The sequence below is a fragment of the Sus scrofa genome, chromosome 12, assembly GCF_054392235.1.
Source record: "Sus scrofa isolate SSC_HxYL_T2T_F1_AM1 chromosome 12, Sscrofa_HxYL_maternal_Yorkshire_Landrace_v2.0, whole genome shotgun sequence".
Taxonomy (NCBI): domain Eukaryota; kingdom Metazoa; phylum Chordata; class Mammalia; order Artiodactyla; family Suidae; genus Sus; species Sus scrofa.
Window position 1 is genome coordinate 8170391 of NC_139394.1, and position 18893 is coordinate 8189283.

The 18893-nt window shown below is 50.9% G+C and overlaps 1 protein-coding gene and 1 long non-coding RNA gene across 29 annotated transcripts in view; both read left to right on the top strand.

Annotated features, from left to right (window-relative positions):
• Positions 1–18893, top strand: part of SLC39A11 (solute carrier family 39 member 11) — a 445093-nt gene that overhangs the window by 349765 nt on the left and 76435 nt on the right. The gene's annotated exons all lie outside the window — the stretch shown is intronic.
• On the top strand, positions 1265–17885 carry LOC146398023 (uncharacterized). The gene is made up of 2 exons (XR_014820846.1): positions 1265–1605; positions 14496–17885. It is a non-coding gene; the product is annotated as an uncharacterized LOC146398023 (long non-coding RNA).

Sequence of the window (18893 nt, forward strand, 5' to 3'; positions counted from 1 at the left end):
GGTGTTGCTTGACCAATAGAGGCATCTCTCTAGTCTCTGCCTTCATGTTCGCATGGCTCTCTCCTCTCTGTGTCTGTGTGTCTCTACTTTCTCTTCTTATAAGGACATTAGTCATTGGATTTAAGACCCACCCTAATCCAGTACTACCTCATCTTAACTAATTACATCTGCAAAGACCCCTGTTGGCAAATAAGTTCATGTGCTGAGGTGCAGGAGGACCATGAAGTTTGGGGTGACCCAAATTCAATCCAGGACACCATCCCTTGTGGGATTTTCGGTTTTCTGAGCGCTTTCTGCTGAATATAAAACTCCCCCCACTCCCACCTCCCTGCCTTGGCCCCCTCTTACCTCTCAGGCATGTGAGTCCTGAGCCCATTCATAGAATTTCCTTCTTTTGGCGTAAAGCTTTGTGCCCTGTTAAAATGCACATAGATCAGAGTTCCCGTCTTGGCTCAGTGGTTAATGACCCCAACTAGTATCCATGAGGATGAGAGTTCGATCCCTGGCCCGACTCAGTGGGTTAAGGATCTGGCATTGCCCCAAGCTGTGGTGTAGGTTGCAGACGTGGCTCAGATCCCACATTGCTGTGGCTGGGGTGTAGGCCGGCAGCTATAGCTCTGATTTGACCCCTAGCCTGGGGATCTGCATAGCCAAGGGTGTGGCCCTAAAAAGACCAAAAAAAAAAAAAAAAAAAGCATGTAAATCAATGAGGAGGGTGTTGTCGTTGTTTTAAGTCTTAGTTAAATGCTGAAGCCCCAGTGTGAATTGAGGGATTCCATGTACAAAGCAGGTCCACACTTGACCTCAGTTGATCCTCACATCCCTCCCTCCTCAAGATGTGGGCAGGTCAGACAGCCCCATGGTATGAATGAGAAAAGAGGTGCAGTTGGGCAAGGTCATATAGCAATGAACTGTAAATGCCAACTGCAAAGCCAGGGCCCTAGACTCCTGGTGTTGAGTCAGGTGGTGACCAGGTGAGAATCCTTGCTTTACTGTGGCCAAGTTGTTATCTTGGCAGGTGACTTCACCTCTCTGGACCACCGTGAATTTTGCACCTGTAGGGTGGAATGGATGGCATCTTCTTTGGAATGCTGCTCTGGGAATTAAATGGGAGCACATGTAGGTAGCACTGGGAATTGCCCAGTAGTAAGTGCTGGTTTCTCTTCTTCTCCGCCTAGCTGTTGTGTTATCAACAGTGTGTCTCTGGGTGTTGTTGAATGCTTGCCCTGCGTGATCCCAGGATGGTGTGCATTTGGGAAATGTCAAGTGCAGGGGCGGGGGTTCGTGGGAGGGGCAGTGGCTGTGGGTCTCTGCAGGATCTGAACATCTGTCCAGGATGGGCACCGAGCGGAGCTTCCGAGGGGGTGACGCCACTCTGCCATCTGGCACTTGCAGACGCCTGTCCCATCTTGCTGTTTGTATCACATCTCCCTGGAGCAGGGAGTCTGCCCCTCTGCATTTCCCAGTTCTTCTCGCATAAACCTGCTCAAGGAGAGGCAGCTCTGTGGGACCGCCTGGAGAAGAAGGTTTCATAAATAACTCAGAGGGGGGCCTGGGGAAGGGCTGGAGGAAGAGTTCTGTGGGACTCTCCATGGTCAGAAATAAGTGCAGATGTGGAGCCGGCAAGCACCAAGCTGTCCTCGGCAGCTGAAGAGCAGGAGCTAAAAATCTCATCTTTCATGTCCAGCCCAGCCCCAAAGAAAGGCATCCGCCTGCTCCTTCAAAGCAGACAGATGACCTATCTTAAGAGAGCGTCTTGCCTTGAGCTCAGGGCAGGGTGATTCTTGTGGGATAAGGCTTGAGGATCCTAGAAATTAGCTGGTACCTTGTACCCTGGCTTCCTGCAACTGCCCCCCTGGTAATTATTCCATGCAATCCCTACAGTGCCACCATGATGGTCTTATTGGCTGCAGTCCTTTAGGAAAGACGCTGTTCCCTGGAGGGTCCTGTTAGAGTGTAGGCCTTTCCCACTGGGTCAGCTGTGTATACACTCAGAGAGCTCTTTTGACCTCGTTCAGCTGTGCCTTAGACCAGGCTCCCCAGTGCCTCCAGCGGGCAGTACTAGAATCAGTCCACCACGCTTGTGGGAAATACAGCTTCCTTGGCCCTTTTGCATTTCACTGAATCCACGGTGTGTGTGTTTGAGTGAGCCACAGATGATTCAGGTGCAGCCTATCTGAGGACCAGCCAGGAGGAATGTTCTCAGGACAGTGGCCTGTGGGGCACCTCATCTGCCTGGAAACTGGGTCTTTACTGATGCTCCAGGCTTAGAACCACAGGCGCGGTGGTAGAGACAGGGACAAAGGTGCTCCTTGAGATAAGCTCCACAACAAAGGGTCTTGGGGATGGAAAGGGGGCTGTTGAAAGCCGGTGGAGCAAAGAAAGGGGCTTGTGGGAGCGATGGGTACTTACAGCATTACCCAGAGCTTTTTTTTTTTTTTTTTTTTTTTTTTTTTAATCTCCCGCTTTGTAGCCAGGCTCCATTACTCCCTTGACAATGAATGCCTGAAAATTAGACAGGCATAAATTGGAAGATGGTACATCCAATGTGATACAGAACAGAGGGGGAGGTCTCAATGCCTGCGCCTCCTGGAGAGAGAAAGAAGGGAGGAGAGTAAGAAGATGGCATTTTCCGAGCTTGGAGTCACCTTGAGCTAATGAGATGTCCCCCTGACCTTGGCTTGGAAAGAAGAATAAAGCAATCTAGCCCTACATGGCAGGTGTATACAGCTAGATTCAGACAAATGGGAGACGCTCAAACCAGAGGCCACTGTTTCCTTTTCAAAGAAGCTTTTTAATTTTTTCAATAAAGAACAGCTACGAAAATGGCGCATTTGTCAGCCATTGATTGGGTTGCCGCCTGGCTGATTGGATTCTTAGGGCCAACTGACACCCCCAATGAGTGCAAAATTGGGAGTCCCCTCTAGGCATGGTCAGACTAGTCTGTTTTCCTTTATTTGGTGAAAAGCAGTCTTGTCAGGGTCTTAGGGGGCTCGGGTTATTCCAGGGAGATGTCGCCTTGGCCAATTTAATTACCTGCTGCTCTGTTTTGCTTTTGCAAAACAGAGAAGCTGTAACGGAAGACCTGTTATTTGGTTGCTTGGAAACTAGTGCTTTTACTACCCAGAGTCGTCACCGAGCCCTTCTGGGGAGGCAAGGCGAGCCGCCACAGCCTCTCTCCAGCCATCGGTTTCTCAGGGGCCAGGCATAAATCAGTGGAGCAAGAAGATGGTGATTTTGTGGTAATTGTCCCGAAATTGCAGACCACTTGAGTCCCTGCAAGGGGTGTGAGCCTGTCCGGTCCCTGCCTCTGGCTCCAGCTACCTGTTATTGCAGGAGCTCCCCCTTGCTCATTTTCGTTTCCACGGACCCAGTCACCACACAGCGTGAGGGTGTAGAGAACAGCAGAAACAAAGAATGACGCCGTGACATCTTGCAGGCAGAGAGGCAAAGTGGTCCAGAGTGGTTCGTTGGAAGCCCAAGCAGTGGCTTTGACCTCACAGTTGTCCCCCCAGTACTTCTGACCTGGCTAATATCTTTTGCTCTTTGGCTTTTTCGTTGTTGTTGTTGTTCTTAGGGCTGTACCTGAGGCATATAGACGCTCTCAGGCTAGGGGTCGAATCAGAGCTGTAGCTGCCAGCCTACAGCACAGCCACAGCAATGTGGGATCTGAGCCTCGGGTCTGCGACCTACGTCGCGGCTCACAGCAGTGCCGGATCCATAACCCACTGAGCGAGGCCAGGGATCGAACCCACATCCTCATGGATACTAGTCAGGTTTTTTACTGCTGAGCCACAACAGGAACGCCCTATTCTTTGACTTTTTAGTTACGCATTCACGCTGATAGGAAATATCACTGCTTCCCGTTGAAGGCTCTGTCTGGGAGCCAAACTGTTCCTACCAGTTCAGAAGCTGCAGGAAAGATCAGTGTCCTGGCCTCCAAGCTCCATCCTCCTCCGAAAGTGTCTCTCTTGTTCATGGTGAAAGCCTGAAGTTTTTTTTCCAGGTCGACAGGTCAGTGATGGTGAAATTGTTCAGATCCTCCTCCCGTGGTTGTGGCGCTGAGCCTTGAGCCAGGTCACAAGCTGTGCTTTTGGCCACACAGCAGTGGACCCCACACCTTGGCGTCCCGTGCGTAGGCGATGGGTTTCTCCCTGCCTCGGGAAGATACATCTCAGAGCGGAAAACCAGAGGACCAAAGCGTGCCTCTCCTCCCATTGTGCTTCAGGACAGCTTGTGCCAAAGCCAAGTCTCTCCAGCCAGCTCTTTCAAGATCCAAGAATATCTGGGCACCTCCGTCTCTTCCCTTTCCCCTTTCTCCGCTCTTCCGATCGTTCTTTCTCTTCATCTCCCTCGTTTGTTTCATTCATGTTTTCACCCATCACGAGCCACGCCCTGTGCTGCGGGCAGCCCGTCTGCAGTGTGGGTGACAGAACACCAACCTGAGCTCAGAAATTCTGTGCCTTCTCCCCACTTACCTTCTCCTCCATCTCTCCCCTCAGCTGGGTCCTGCCCAGTGGGACCTGGCTTCCCTTATTTGTTTCTTCCTTTTTCAGCAGAACCACAGGTAGCACTGCCTCCAGCCGGGTCAGTCATTCATACGTGGATTTGAACACTCATTGTGTGGCTCCCAGAGCCATGGAGGTATAGGAGATGCGCAAGGCAGGGCCTTGGTCCCCAACCCCAAGGAGCTTAGACACCTGGTGGGGGAGAGGTACCATAGGAAAAAAAAAGGTCAAGAAAAATAAAGGGCAAAGGTGTATGTCATTGTGCTAAACCTCGGGGTGCTGGTGGGCTCGAAACCTGGAAGGTCTTGAACTTGGATGTGTCAGTAAAGGAACCGAGGACTCAGGTATAACGTGGAAGGAGCAAGGATGGCCCGGAGGATGGGGCAGAGGGATAACGGCAATTCAGAGGGGGTATCGGGGGTAATGCACACCCTCTTCCCAAATGCTAGAGTCCGTCCTACCCAGCCCCCCTGAGGATCCATCTTGCAGTGAAGGACTGAGCCAGCTCTTCCCTGTTCCGTGTTGTTGGAAAGGGCTCAGGGGTCCGGGGGAGCGAGAACCCCAGGAAAGAGCTTTTCATCCCAGACGTGGCACCAGGCCAGATGAGTGAATGTCCTGGAAGAACAAAGAATAAGTGTTAGAGACGCTTATTTCAGGGAGAGGAGGGCTGAGGGGAGAGGCAGGATGGGGGGCAGCTGAGACGGAAGAAAGCTCCACCCCCTGAAGGAAAAGGGGCCTTAGGGGAAGGAGAGATACCCACTCTCTCGAACACTCATTCTTTGCTTTGCTGCTCTTTTTTTCCTGCTCCAGCCTTTTGACATTGTCTCTGTTTCTTACTCCGATGACTAGTTCATTGCATTTTTTAAATTAACCTGATATGAGACATTACATTTCCCTTGATTGTTTGGCATCTAACTGATAAAAATCGTTCTTGCCATAAATCACACATTGATTTTTCTCATGTCTGTATTGCAGTTGGCCTTAGCCGTGGCTGATGGGCACATTACAGCACCGTCTTGTTTTATTAGGAGTCTGAGCCGTATGCTTTATTAACCATTGTCCTGTCTTCTCGTTTGGCAGTGCCTGGTGTGAAACCAGAGGCAGCTGCACAAAACTTTACAGATAATCCATCGGGCCGTGAGACTCAACTTGGAGGCTCTGTGATCCAGGGCAAGGCTGAGTCTTGTGGAGAGGAGGCAGCCTCCTTCCTGTAAGGGGAGACTGCAGGGCCAGGCGTGTTAAGATTTACCATTTCCTCCTCCGGCGAAACTCCAGTTAAGTGTAACACACCAGTGAGTGTCAGTACACCTCTGGGCTCCTGGCTCTTTATTGTTCCCTAAAGTATAGGGCTATTTTCAGGTTTGTTTGTTTGTTTTTGTCCTTTTGGGGCTGCACCTGCGGCATATGGAGGTTCCAAGGCTAGGGGTCGAATATGAGCTGCAGCTGCCGGCCTACACCACAGCCACAGCAAGGCTTGATCTTTAACCCACTGAGTGAGGCCAGGGATCGAACCTGCGTCCTCATGGATACTAGTCAGATTCGTTTCTGCCGAGTCATGATGGGAACTCCCAGGTTTTGTTTTGTTTTGTTTTGTTTTTGTTTTTGTTTTTAATGTTCTATACATAAAAAGTATAGAATAGTATCTGGCATGTAGTAAATGCTAAATGGTGTTGACTCTTATTTTTAATCAGCATTAGTTATAACCAAATTATACATTTATAATAGTCCCTTGGAGTTTGCTCATGTGCAGCATGGGGATAAGAATGCCAGCTTCCCGGTGAGTGTGGACTGTGCATGTGTTTGCCAGCAGCAGGGGCAATACCCACTTATTCAAATGCAAACTGTACAATCTGGTGTCTCTTCTTTTTCTCTTCCAAATGCATAGGCTGTTCTGCAGGGTCGGGGGGTGCATTTCTGGGGTATTTTAACTCTTTTGACAATGTGATGTGTATCAGCTCGGGTCCTCCAAGATGAAGGTACCAAAAAGGGATTAGAGGTGTAAGAGATTTGTTGGGGGGCAGGGGGATGCCTGTAAGGATGTGGCAAGGAGAGCCTTCAGGCCATGATGCAAACCTCGCACCTGTGAGAGGAGAGGCAGAAGGAAGGAGGGCTGAGGAGGAAGACCCTCCAACCATAGCACAGTTCCAAGAGTGTCTCATTGTCACAGTCAGGACAGTGTGGAGGAGGGAGGAGGCCCTTGAGCCAAAGGCATCCCCCCTAAGACATCTTGTGTCCTGTACTGCACACCGCCCCCGCCACGCTCTGTGACTGGCTGGGAGTGGGAGTGGTGGGGGATGTGGTAGTGGATTCTGAAGAGCAGCGGCGGGGGTCACTTCGATCCCCACAGCCCGATACCCGAAGGATGCGTTTTTATGGCCACCACAGATGGTCAACCTCAGGCAGGCTATAGTCTCTGAAGACATAGAATGGATTGTTGCTGCTTTTCTCCTTCCCCACCTTGGTTTCTACTACTTCTCTATAATTGGTGGGCGGAACTCTGGGTGTGTTTGCCGAGGCCTGCTCAGGAGCTAGCAGGTGAATGAGCTTGCCCTGGGGGTGGGAAGCCTAGAGTTAGAGGGGAGGGTATCCTGCCTTGTGTGTGAGGAACTGTCCAGCAGCCCTAGTGCTGAATTCTGATGTGAGGACCCAGCCACTTCCTAAGAGAGTTGGCATCCTAGGAATATACCGAGTACACTTCCTGCAGCCCTTTGGCAGAAAAGAAAACAGAAGCTGAGAGCCAGAATGACACATTTGATCCATCACCACCACTGCCACTTTGTTAGCAGGCAGTTCTGAGAACTCACCTTTGGTTTTCTAGCTCCGGGTCCCTTATCTCAGGTACCTGGAGGGTCATCGTGGTTTAGTGGAAGGATGATGTACCTAGAAATATGAGTGTCTGGAAGGCCTCCTAAATGCACGATGCACTTGCTGAGTGGTCTAATTCAACAGCATACCAGCACTGACCCGGGCTCGGGATGTTGACAATTGCCAAAGTGCCAAGAGCAGGTTCCTGTCCCCGGCGCGCCTCCTGTCTTTACCGCCAGCCTTGCCTTCCTATGGAATGATCCTCCACAAAGATCAAGGGCTGGGAGTGGTATTTGGAACTAAAGCAGGTCTCTCTCCTGTGTTCTTGGAGGTTTGTTAATCAAATAGCTGATTTTTTTTTTCCTTCAAATTCTCCCATACTCTTACGGTGTAAGTTTCACGTCTAAAAAGGGCATGTGTGGTTTTTTTCCCCCGCACCTTGTATTCTTTCATTGTAGCAAAATACGCATGACATAAAACCTGCCAGTGTCACCATTTTACGCGCAGGGTTCTGCAGCCTTCAGGACGTTCGCATCGCGGTGCCACTAGTACTGCGGTCCACCTCCAGAACTTTTCCACTTTCCCAAACTGGAAGGTGCTCCTTAAGCCGTCGTTTCCCGCTCCTCCTCCCACCCCTCCCCCCGCAACTCCCCATTCTGTTTGCTGACTCTGAGCTTGACTACTCTCGATGCCTCCTGTAAGTGGCATCTTGCTAAATCTGTCTTTTTGTGATGGAATTACTTCATTTAGCATAATCTCTTCAAGGTTCATCCATGTTGTAGCGTGTGTCAGAATTGCTTTCCTTTTTAAAGCTGAATAGTATATTCCATGGTGTGTAAATGAAAGGCAGGGAGCCTCTGCTCTTCTGTGTCACAGATGAGAGACAGTCGGGGAAGGTGAGTACCGGGCAGGGCAAAGGGCTGTTAACTATTACAGACTCCGCGATCGCTCCACCACCTAGGATCAAGGGGTGTTTCCTCCATCAGAGCCACTGGCCAGTAGTGTGAACCCCAGGCCACTTAGGGAGGCTGGTGAGCAGTGAAGGGTGGCTGGCCAGGGAATAAGGGGAATGCATTTGAGAAATTCGATTCAGAAGCCATGCAGGAGCCCTGCTGACAGTCACACGGTCGTCTCTCAGAGGCTGCCCAGATTCGGCTGCACCAGTGATTCTGCCGAACTAGGAGGGGCAAGGAGCGAGGAGTTGGTGGGTCTGGAGGTGGGTGGAGAGCTGACCCCAGTTCCTGCTTCAGATGTGTGCACAGCCCTGGAGCGGGGTGGGCTCTTGGTCGGTGGCTGGGAGACTCCCCTCTGACTCTGACATTCTTCCAGGCCACCCTGGGGTCCCAGGGAGGCACAGGGACAGAGTGTACTGGGGCTCCTCGTGGGCAGGGTCATTTCATTTATCCACTCGTCCTACTATATGCTAAGCATTCACCCCGATGCTGGAGGCTTATGTGTCGGTGATCAAAACAGAAACAGGCCCTCCCTACCCAGAGCTTACAGTCTACAGGGGTGATGGATGCTTATCCAAGGCACCTCTTCTCTGAGGCTCCGATGATGAGCCCATTGAAAATAGCGCCCTGTGGAACACTCTTCCCAGTCCGGGATGTCTTTTCTTTATGGCACTTAACCATTACCTGACCTTATATTCTGTCTCTCTGTCATCTTGTCTTCTCTGCTTCCACCACAGAAGAGGAGGAGGCTCCAAAAGGGCGGGGACTCTCTTGTTCATTGCTGCCTCTCCAGTGCCTAGAGCAGTCTCCAGCCCAGGGTAGATGCTGAATTAATACTTACTGAGCGAATCAGCAAGAGAGATATTTGCAGTAAACCTGTGATTCAAATTGTGGTGAAGGACACGTAGAAAGCGCCCCGAGAACCCAGCGTGGACGTGCCTGATCTCGTCTGGGGGCTTAGGAAGGCTTCTCTGAGGAAGTTGTATGGAAACCGAGGTCTGAGAGACAAGCAGATGTTAACGAGGCAGGTGGAGTGGAGAGAGGAAGGACCACAACCGGAGGAAGCACTGGTGCAAATGTCCTGAGGCTGGAGGAAGCCTGCCTGTTGGCCAAGTCCAGGGAGCGAGAAGTTGGAGAGAGCACGGGGAAGAGAGGCAAGGCCGGATGGAGCAGCTTTCCATTTTCACACCTTCCGAAGTGTGGAGGGAAACCACCGGGGGGTTTCAGCAGAGGGAAATGATGCTGAGATCTGTGTTTTCAAAAGGTGCCACTGACCCACCAATTCCACTTCTAAGTATATTCTCCCAAGAACTGAGAAGAGAGGTATCCAGACACTCCAACCTAAATGTCTAGCACAAATCACAATAGCCAGAGGGTGGGAAACAAGCCACTGACCATGAGGGGATGATGGGGAAACAAAGTGTGGTTTTATCCATTGTCTACCCTGCAATGGGGTATTACTCGGCCAGAAAAAGAAGTGCTAAGTGCTGCAACACGGATGAACCTTGAAAACATCCGTGAAAGAAGCTAGACACAAAAGGTATTTTTTTTTTCTTTTTGGTATTGTAGGATCCCATTTATATGAAATATCCAGACCAGGCAAAAACATAGACACAAAAAGCAGCCTGGTGTTTGTCAGGGGCGGGGGCGAGGAGCAGACGTCGAGAGCAACCGTTTGATGGACGTGGGGTTTTCTTTCAGGGTAATGAAAGTGTCTTAGAACCAGATAGAAGTCGTGGCGGCGGCACAACACAGTAAATGCATGGCGTCTTCTGAGTGGTACTTTGAAATGCTTTCAAATGGTGGCTTTTATGTTATGCGCATTTCACGTCAATAAGAATAATGACAGTCAAATGTTCTGTTGGCTTTTAGTTCAGTGTAGAAGACTCTTGGGAAGTGTTTGTTGACTCTGAAACTCATGGAAGGAACAGGGCAGACAGCCCGTGTGTCCAGTCACCTCTACAGCCCAGACACTGCCCTTCCTGAGTTCATCCTTCCACGCGTGGAGGCCAAGGGCTGACCCTCCCGTGGCCAAGCCATGGGTCTGTCATTGCCGAGTGTTAATCGGTCCATCTTTACTTTCAGGCAGTAAAGGTAATGGAAGAGCATCTTCACCCCCGTTTCACAGGTGGCAAAACCCGGTGCCTGTCTGGGGCAGCTGCAGGCTGGGGCAGCATCTCTGGCTGTTGGTCAATGTGACTGAAAAGGAATGAGTGACTTCTTTACGCCTCTTTCTAGAAGAGAAGCAGATCCGTGAACATCCAAGGTCCCAAGGACTGGCAGATACTCCACGGGCAGGAAACCTGTTTAAGAGGCCTCAGTGACTAGGTTTTCTTCCGCCCAGTGATGGGTAGGGCTGTGATTAGACCCCCGTTGGGCTACAGTTCCTTTAAGGCTAGTGAATTGTCTTTCCATATTTGCATGAGGGGCGGTGGCTGCAGCCTGCATCTCATGGTGCTTTATAGTTGGGGGAACCTTCCACGACACCCTCTCCCTTGACCTTCACCTCAACCTTGTGGAGCAAGGATTATACTACCTGCCCTGGTCTAGCAATGAGGCCACTGGGACCCTGGGAGAATTCACAGAAGGACACTCCGCTGATAAATGATCTGAGACCACTCGGCACCTTCCTCATTCCTAAATTGACATCTCACATCCCGCCACAAGACCTTGTGGCCTCTTTTGCCAAGAGGAGCTCCCAGCGGCTGGGTGAGGCCCGTCCACCCTCTGGCTGCCAGCTCTGGAGAAGGCTGTGCGGGCTGACAGCTGTTGTGCTGTCTGGGCTCTAGAGGCTGATGAAAAATTCCTCGTTATCTTGCTACCAGCACTGGGCCGAGTTCTGAGTCAGACTATCCTTTGTAGGATGAAAGAGGGGGAAAAAAAAAAATCTCTTTGGAGGAACCTGAGAAAACAGAGATAAAGATAAAACTGACAAATATGTCATTACCCCCTTGAAAAATAGCCAACTTGTGATTGACCTGCTTTAAAAAGTTTGTGGCTGCAGGGGAATGTTGCCGATGATTCATCGTGAAAGGAAAGTACCCTGGCCCTGGCCAGCCCAGTTCCCCAGAGCTGCACGGCAGTGGCGGGTACCCCCAGTCAGACAGACCCGACTCCACCATCATGGGCCAGGTGACCTTGTGTGGTGGGTCTGCAGAACATTCTCTCTGGCCCCTCCCTCCCACCCCTGCCGTGACTCATTTCCCCCTCTTATTCCTGGGCTACAAATGGCAGGTGTGTAATCCCCCTTCTGCAAATGCAGAATCAGACCCAAACAATCGATCTGGGAGCCTAAGTCAGGTGACTTGTACCCCAGGATCCGGCCATCTCACGTCTGCTCCCTGCTCCTGTGTCCAGCCCCAGTGGTCCATGGGCTGTCTTGTAGGTGATACGCTTTAGCCTCTTCTTGTTCACGGGACAGGCTCTGGGGCCGCCTTAGGGGAAAGCAGGGCCTCGAAGGGGGATCGCGAGGGCTGGAACTCTAAGCAGAGCTCTGCCGTCCCTGCTGGTGACCCCGGGCTTAGAATCAACCCACGATTCCCCACCAAGGGGGTCCACTTCAGTTAGCACTATGGACAAACCAAAGGGAATTGGGAGGTGGGGGTACGTCATTCTAAACTAGAAATGCCTTTGCCCTGGGCACGTGCGGAAGAGTTTGAGCTTCATCGCCAACACGGCTTTGACCCCGTGAAGACCCAGGGCTTGACAATGGGGGGTTGGGGGGCAGCGCGACAGGCACCGCCCCCTGTGCTATCTCCTTCGTGTGAATCACAGGGTGCGAGACCCCACTTTCTATCTCTTACCTCCCCCAAAACCATGAAGACGGCCCCTCACTTGGCCACATGGAACTTCCTGGGCCAGATCCCTGGGGAAGCTCAGACAGACGTGAAGACAGAGGGAGAGTGTTGTGTTGTGGGAAAGAGGCCTGCGGCTAATGTCCCTGCGCCTCCCCACTGGGCTCCAACTTCAGAGCATATGGGAAGCACTGGATCCAGAAGAAAGAGAACAAACCATCCTCCAGGGCGATGAGAGAGGACAGGGCGAGCAGAGGCAGTGGACACAGTTGACAAAGAGCCACCTTAGTCAGGTGACCTGGGCTCCAGGGAGGCAGGCTTTGAAAACAGAACTGGGTGGGACCAGGTGTGCTGGGAGCTGCCTCGCTGCACGGGGCACTGACCACCAGCTTGCTGTTCTGGAAAATTCCACCAAGTCTCAATTCAAAAATCACTTTTCCCACGTAGCCCTCACTGACTCCCTCAAGCCAAGCTGCTTGGTCCTCCTTAGAGTGCTGCTTCCTTGGCCAGAACACTCGTATTTCAAGGCATCCACAGCTCTGAGCAGATGCCTGGGAACGATGAAATAAGCACTCGATAAGTCCTGGTGGGCTGAATAAATGAGTCAGACTCACAGATGAGTGACATTCCCTTTGTGCGGCTGCAGTGTGGTCTGATAGGGGAGACAGGTTTGAAGCCAGTTGAGACAGCTCTTAATTATTTTGAATTCTTCCCAGGCACTCTTTCCAGAAAAACCAGTCCCGTAAAACATGGTTTCTGCAGCACATTAACAGGTGTTATCTACTAAAAGGGTTGGATTGTCAAATACTTTTGAAAACAAAGTTGTACAGGTTTCTTCACTGCAGGGAGTTCTTTGAGCCTTTAAAATGTTAATATGGAGGAGTTCCCGTCGTGGCTCAGCAGTTAACAAACCCACCTATCCCTGAGGACATGGGTTCGATCCCCGGCCTTGCTCAGTGCGTTAAGGGTCTGGTGTGGCTGTGAGCTGTGGTGTAGGTAGCAGATGCGGCTTGGATCTGGCATTGCTGTGGCTGTGGTGTAGGCCAGCGGCTGCAGCTCCAGTTCGACCCCTAGCCTGGGAACTTCCATATGCGGCAAGGTGCAGCCCTCAAAAGACAAAGAAAAAAATGTTAATGTGGGTTCTGGATTTTCAACATTTCCAGAACTCATTCGGTTGGACCCTATGAGATCAAGGTTTATTTAGTTAAAAAAAAAAAGAAAAAGCAAAGGTTACATAGTAGTATTTTCAGATGCCTCCACCCAACATTTGCTTGAAGAACCTTGTTCCAGCTGTGACTCACGCTCCATGGAGCTCCATCTGGAAGACATTGATCTCAAACCTCGGTTATCCTTCCAGAGATGGGAAGAAGACAGGGAGCAGGGTTCAGGGATGGAAATCTGAACCGCGTCGAAAGCCCTTCCACACTTGCAGCCTCCACTGGGAGATGCAGGCATGACCATCCCCACCTCCCCTGCCCCGCAGCAGCCATCCGAAAACCTCAGGCTACGAAGAGAACCCCTAGGAAGACCAGACCCTTATCTGCTGAGCGTCAAGACCTAGTTCCTCATCCCAAACGAGCCACAGCCTAACTGGGTCCTAAAAGTCGGAAGAGCTGTAGCAAGACGTGATGAAGCGGAAATAATGAACTAATACAGGAGGAGGCTGGACCTCGGCGGGGCGTCCGGTTGTCTGTCTGTAGTGAGGAGGGTTGTTTGACCAGTGGGTCTAAGCACATGAGGTCAAGGCAGCACATGCCGCTCCTTTGGGGGACCTCTGACACCAGCACACCCCTGGCCTCCGGGTCTTGTTTAAGGCCAGGCTTTGCTCTCTGATGCTTATAGCCAGGTTGAGCATCTTTCACTGTGCCTGTTGACATCTTCCTTGGAAAACGTCTGTTCAAGTCTTCTGCCCATTTCTTAATTAGGTGGTTTGTTTGTTTTTGGATACTGAGTTGTATGAGCCATTTACGTATTTTGGATATTAACCCCTTATGAGCCCTGTCACTTGCAACTATTTTCTCCCATCCAGTAGGTCGTCTTTTCATTTCGCTGGTTTCCTTTGCTGTGTGAGGTTTCATTAGCGAAGCACTTTTAAATCTCAACCTTCTCTTTAGAGCGCTGAACCCCCGTTGGGATCACAAGGATGGCACATACCTGTCCTCTATAGGGTGGCTCTTAGTTCTCTACTCTGCAGAGACAGCCCACCTCTGATTTGCATCTCCCTCTTAAGAACCACAGGTGGGTTAAGAACCTGACGTACGGTCCATGAGGATGTGTGTTCTATCCCTGGCCTTGCTCAGTGGGTTAGGGATCTGGCATGGCCACCAGCTGCAGCGTAGGCCACGGATGTGGCTCAGATCTGGTGTTGCTGTGGCTGTGGCGTCGGCTGGCAGCTCCAATTGGAGCCCTTGCTCGGGAACTTCTATATGCCACAGGTGCAGCCCTAAAAGAAAAAAGAAAGACAGAGAGAGAAGGAAGGAAAGAAAGAAGGAAGGAAGGAAAGAAGAGAGGAAGGGAAAGAAAGGAAGAAACACAGGATTATATGTGACAGGCCCGGGAGCAGATTTTCCGGGCGTGCAGAAGCGGGCGAGGTGGCTGGGCAGGGGCGGATTCTCTGAGCCCGCTCCGATCTGTCTTGGAAATGTCATGGATCACATCTGACATTAATTAAAAGAAGGCCTCTGGGCGTAGAGCACCTTGCTGGCTGAGTTGAATATTTTATTAGTATTTGGCATTTACACCGGACTTGAAACTCGCCCAGTGTTTTGCGGTGATTCATGGGATCATCTTTACTGCTCCTTGGCTGGGAGCTGCCTTGTCCAGCCAGCTGTCATCAGTTTGTTGCCAGCGCACATTAAGTTCCAAGGCCATCCTCCCAGCTCCGCAGCTCACAGCCTTTTTCCCTCCTCTGCATTCCTCCTGCTTGTGCTGGTTAGGTTTAAAGATACTGTTGCTTCGTCCTGGTGGGTTTAGTCCTGACTTGTAGCTTCCTCACCCATCTGCCCACTTCTTTGCTTCTTTGACCTCCTTCATCCTTCGCAATAGGACTTTCATCCATCTCTCTCTTTTTTTTTTTTTATTATTAAGGTATAGTTGATTTACAATGCTGTGTCCCCACCCATCCCACTCCCCCCTCCCCGGCGACCACAAGTCTGTCCTTTGTGTCTGTGAGTCTGCTTCTAGATTCTACATAGAAGTGATATGCTATTAAGACACTAGTTTTGAATGGTTCACTTTCCTACCACCTTCTTAAACTCCAAGAGTGTTCTAGAATCGATTAAAAATTTTAGGGAAAGTACCCCTCAATGGGAGGGGGTGATTTTTCCCCCAGGAGACATTTTTGATTGGCACCCCTTGTGGGCAGGGGCTCCTGGCATCTGGTAGATAGAGGTCAGGGAGGCTGCTCCGCATCGTACACTGTTCAGGCCAACCTCTCACAACAGAACCTCAGTAGGGAGAATCCCTGTTCTGCATGCATCATCCTGCAGAACCAGCATTATCACCCTTCTTTCTTTTTTCTTTTTCTTTTCTTTTTTTTTTACCAAGAGAGGGAGATTCAGGAGGGATGGGAGATGGAGAGAGGCAGACACGCCCACCTTCCAAGCCCTCAGAGGACCGGACCAGGCAGATCAGCGCTTATTCTCAAAGCTCTCTTATTCTGTCCTCTGGACTCTGCCTCCACTCTGCATCCCAGGGTGGGGAGGGGTGCTTAGAACTCCAGATGTGGAAGTTTGTTTTCCTCCTCTTTGCGCCTGAGTTAATGGCAGTAGCTGTGAAAAGAGGCATGGCTCACTGATAATACTCCAGCCGCTTCAGATTCTTGTCTTAATTACCTCCCTAATTTGCACTTTTGGTGGAGCACCTGGGGTATGAACGCCAGTTGGCGTTTTTTCCTCTGCTCCTCTTTCATCCAGCGGGTTCTTTCCACCATCTGTTGATCTTCAGTAGCTGCCTTAATTCGCTTATTTATGTTCTTTCCGTGTGGCCCATTTGTTTTGGTTTCTCATTAGTTTAGCTCTCAGTTATTCCTCCACCTTCAGAGACGGTAACAGTTATCTTCTCTTCCTCTTCTTCCTCTCCTCTATCCTAAATGGAGGGGGAAACTGAGTTGGCCACCTCCTAGGGCAGCGTGTGCATTTACTGGCAGGGGGTTGTGGTGCCCGCCGTGGGCGTGGCCAAGGTACGGGGCGGGAACAGAGGCAGGATGCCTTCACTTTGCTCCGAACCTCTTCAGGATACAGATATTCAGATGCCAGCCCTTGCCACCCACACCTGGGAGAAAACTACAGCCCTCGTCAGCAAACTGGGGTGGGGGGTGTGGGGGGGGGGCGGGGACTGAGGTTCAAGCCTGGCTCTGCCCCCTCGATTCTGTGTCCCTTTGGGCAGGCCCCTTCTCTCCTGAATTAATTTGGCACAGAGCTGTTGCGAGCATTATGTAAGTCAAGTGCTGGGGCTAAAGGATGAGAAAGGGTTAGTTTGCTAATGAATGTAGGTCCTGTGGTTCCTTGCTGCACTATCATTTACATTAAAATGACTAATTAGAGCAAAATCTTTAACAAAAGAGCCGCCAGCTGTTGTTTATGGTTTAGAAAAGCAAATTTGTTCAAAGGCAGGGATTTACCCTTCCGATGTCAAGAACCTCCGCCCCCCAGCCCCCGTGGGTCGCTCCCTGGCTTTTCATGCCTGGTAAAGACCTTTGCCGCAGAGACCTGCACTTTCCGAAGGGAGTGGGTCATGGTCTGGGCCGTGCTGGGACAAAACTGGGTTGAGAATGGCAGGCTTGTCAGCGCTGTGCTCCCCGAAGGTAGGAGACTGGCCAGGTGGAGGCATCCCGGATGGCCGCTGACTTTATCTTCTCAGGACCACGGACAGCTCCTGAGAGTCTAGGGCTGCAGGAAAAGAGACTGCATCCTCCTTGCTGGAAAGGATTGCCTGCACCTTGCTGTACAGCGGAAAATTGACAGAACACTGTCAACCAGCTATGATGGAAAATCATTTTTTTTTAAAAGAAAGGATGCCTGAAACCCTTAGACACATCCGTCATAGCTCACCCTGAAATGTAGCTCTCCGCAGTATCCGTCACCTCACCTAGCTCACTCATTCTTTTTGAAGCTTGTCCGAGGCATCAGGCAAACCTGAGAGGCTTGAACTTATATCCAAACCCCTCCCTGGAGGTGTGGCTTCTGTAGTGTCTGCCCACCATTGGAGGGAATTTCTCCAAGAGAAAGACAAGGACAAGCAGCTATAAAAGAACGAGCAGCTGGAACCTCAGCAGCAGAGCCCATGTAGGTGGTGCTCAGACCAGCTCCCCAACACCACTCCTCTCTGACCCATAGGGTGGAGGCGACAGTTCCCGCCTTTAGTTCATGCGCCAGGCTTCTGGCTCAGGGAATGGCCTAGAAAGGGCCACCAGCCCCTTGTTTCTCAAGAGAAAGCCCACCGAGATACTAAGATCTTGAATCCAAAGCCGAATTTGGAAACTAGAGTCCTTCTAGAGGAAAGGCGTGGTGAGTGAAGACTTTATTAAGGATTGACATCTGGAGTTCCCGTTGTGGCTCAGGAGGTTAAGAACCCAACATAGTGTCCATGAGGATGCAGGTTCAATCCCTGGCCTTTCTCAGCAGGTTAAGGATCCAGTGTTGCTTCAAGTTACGGTATAGATCACAGCTGCAGCTCACATCCAGTGTTGCTGTGGCTGTGGTTGTAGGCCGGCAGCTGCAGCTCAGATTTGGCCCCAGCCTGGGAACTTCCATATGCCACAGGTGCAGCCATAAAAAAAGAAAAAAAAAATGATACCTGGCACCTTAAAAATAAATGAAAATAAATACAGATTTAAAACCTCGATTTTGAGAAGCCTGGCTGCTCTGGCAGTGCTGACTGTCCGGGCCACTTTGGGTGGTTCAGATCCCCCATTACTGTGGCTATGGTGTAGACCAGCAGCTGCAGCTCCAATTCGACCCCTAGCCTGGGAACCTCCATATGCCACAAGTGCAGCCGTAAAAAAAGAAAAGGGGGGGGGGGAAGCAGCGAATCCCGAAAGAAGACGAGCTCTCCTCACTCGCTGGATGTGCACCACTTCTCTCTTCATGACCGAAGGTCCTCCTGGCCCCAAGCCTTCGGCCTCGACTCTGACCAGTACTGCTAATTCTCTTTCCTGCTGGGGATGGGGTTGGACTTCCCCAGGGATGTCAGAAAGTATCTTGACATTGTGTTTCAACCCCCCTGATCCCGGGCCACTGGGTCAGTTCTTTCCCCCCCCCCATGGCCCTTCTTGCTCTCCATCAGATACTGCAGAGCATGGCTCTTCCACATTTGATCCTAGACAGGGGGTTGGTGAACTTGGCCAGCTCACTCCACCTGGAGAGAGAACTTGGAAGATTATTTTGTCCACCCCCAAGCTTCAAGCTACACTATAGCCACAGCATCTCAGAGCAAATTGTAATGGTCTCTGCCATTGAGGATGGATCTTCCAGTGTCTGTGATGACATCAGGCAACCATATCAACCTTGGACTTCTTATTGCATGAACTGATAAAAGCCTATGTGGGAGTTCCTATTGTGGCTCAGCGGGTTAAGAACCCAATATAGTGTCCAGAAGTAGGATGCAGTTTCGATCCCTGGCCTTGATCTGTGGGTTAAAGATCTGGCGTTTCCAAAAGCTGTGGTGTAGGTCGCAGATGCGGCTCAGATCCAATGTTGCTGTTGCCGTGGCTGTGGCGTGGACTGCAGCTGCCGCTCTGATTCAACCCCTAGCCTGGGAACATATGCTGCAAGTGCGGCCCTAAAAAGAAGAAAAAATTTAAAAATAAAACCCTATGTTTCAGGTGCGGGGTC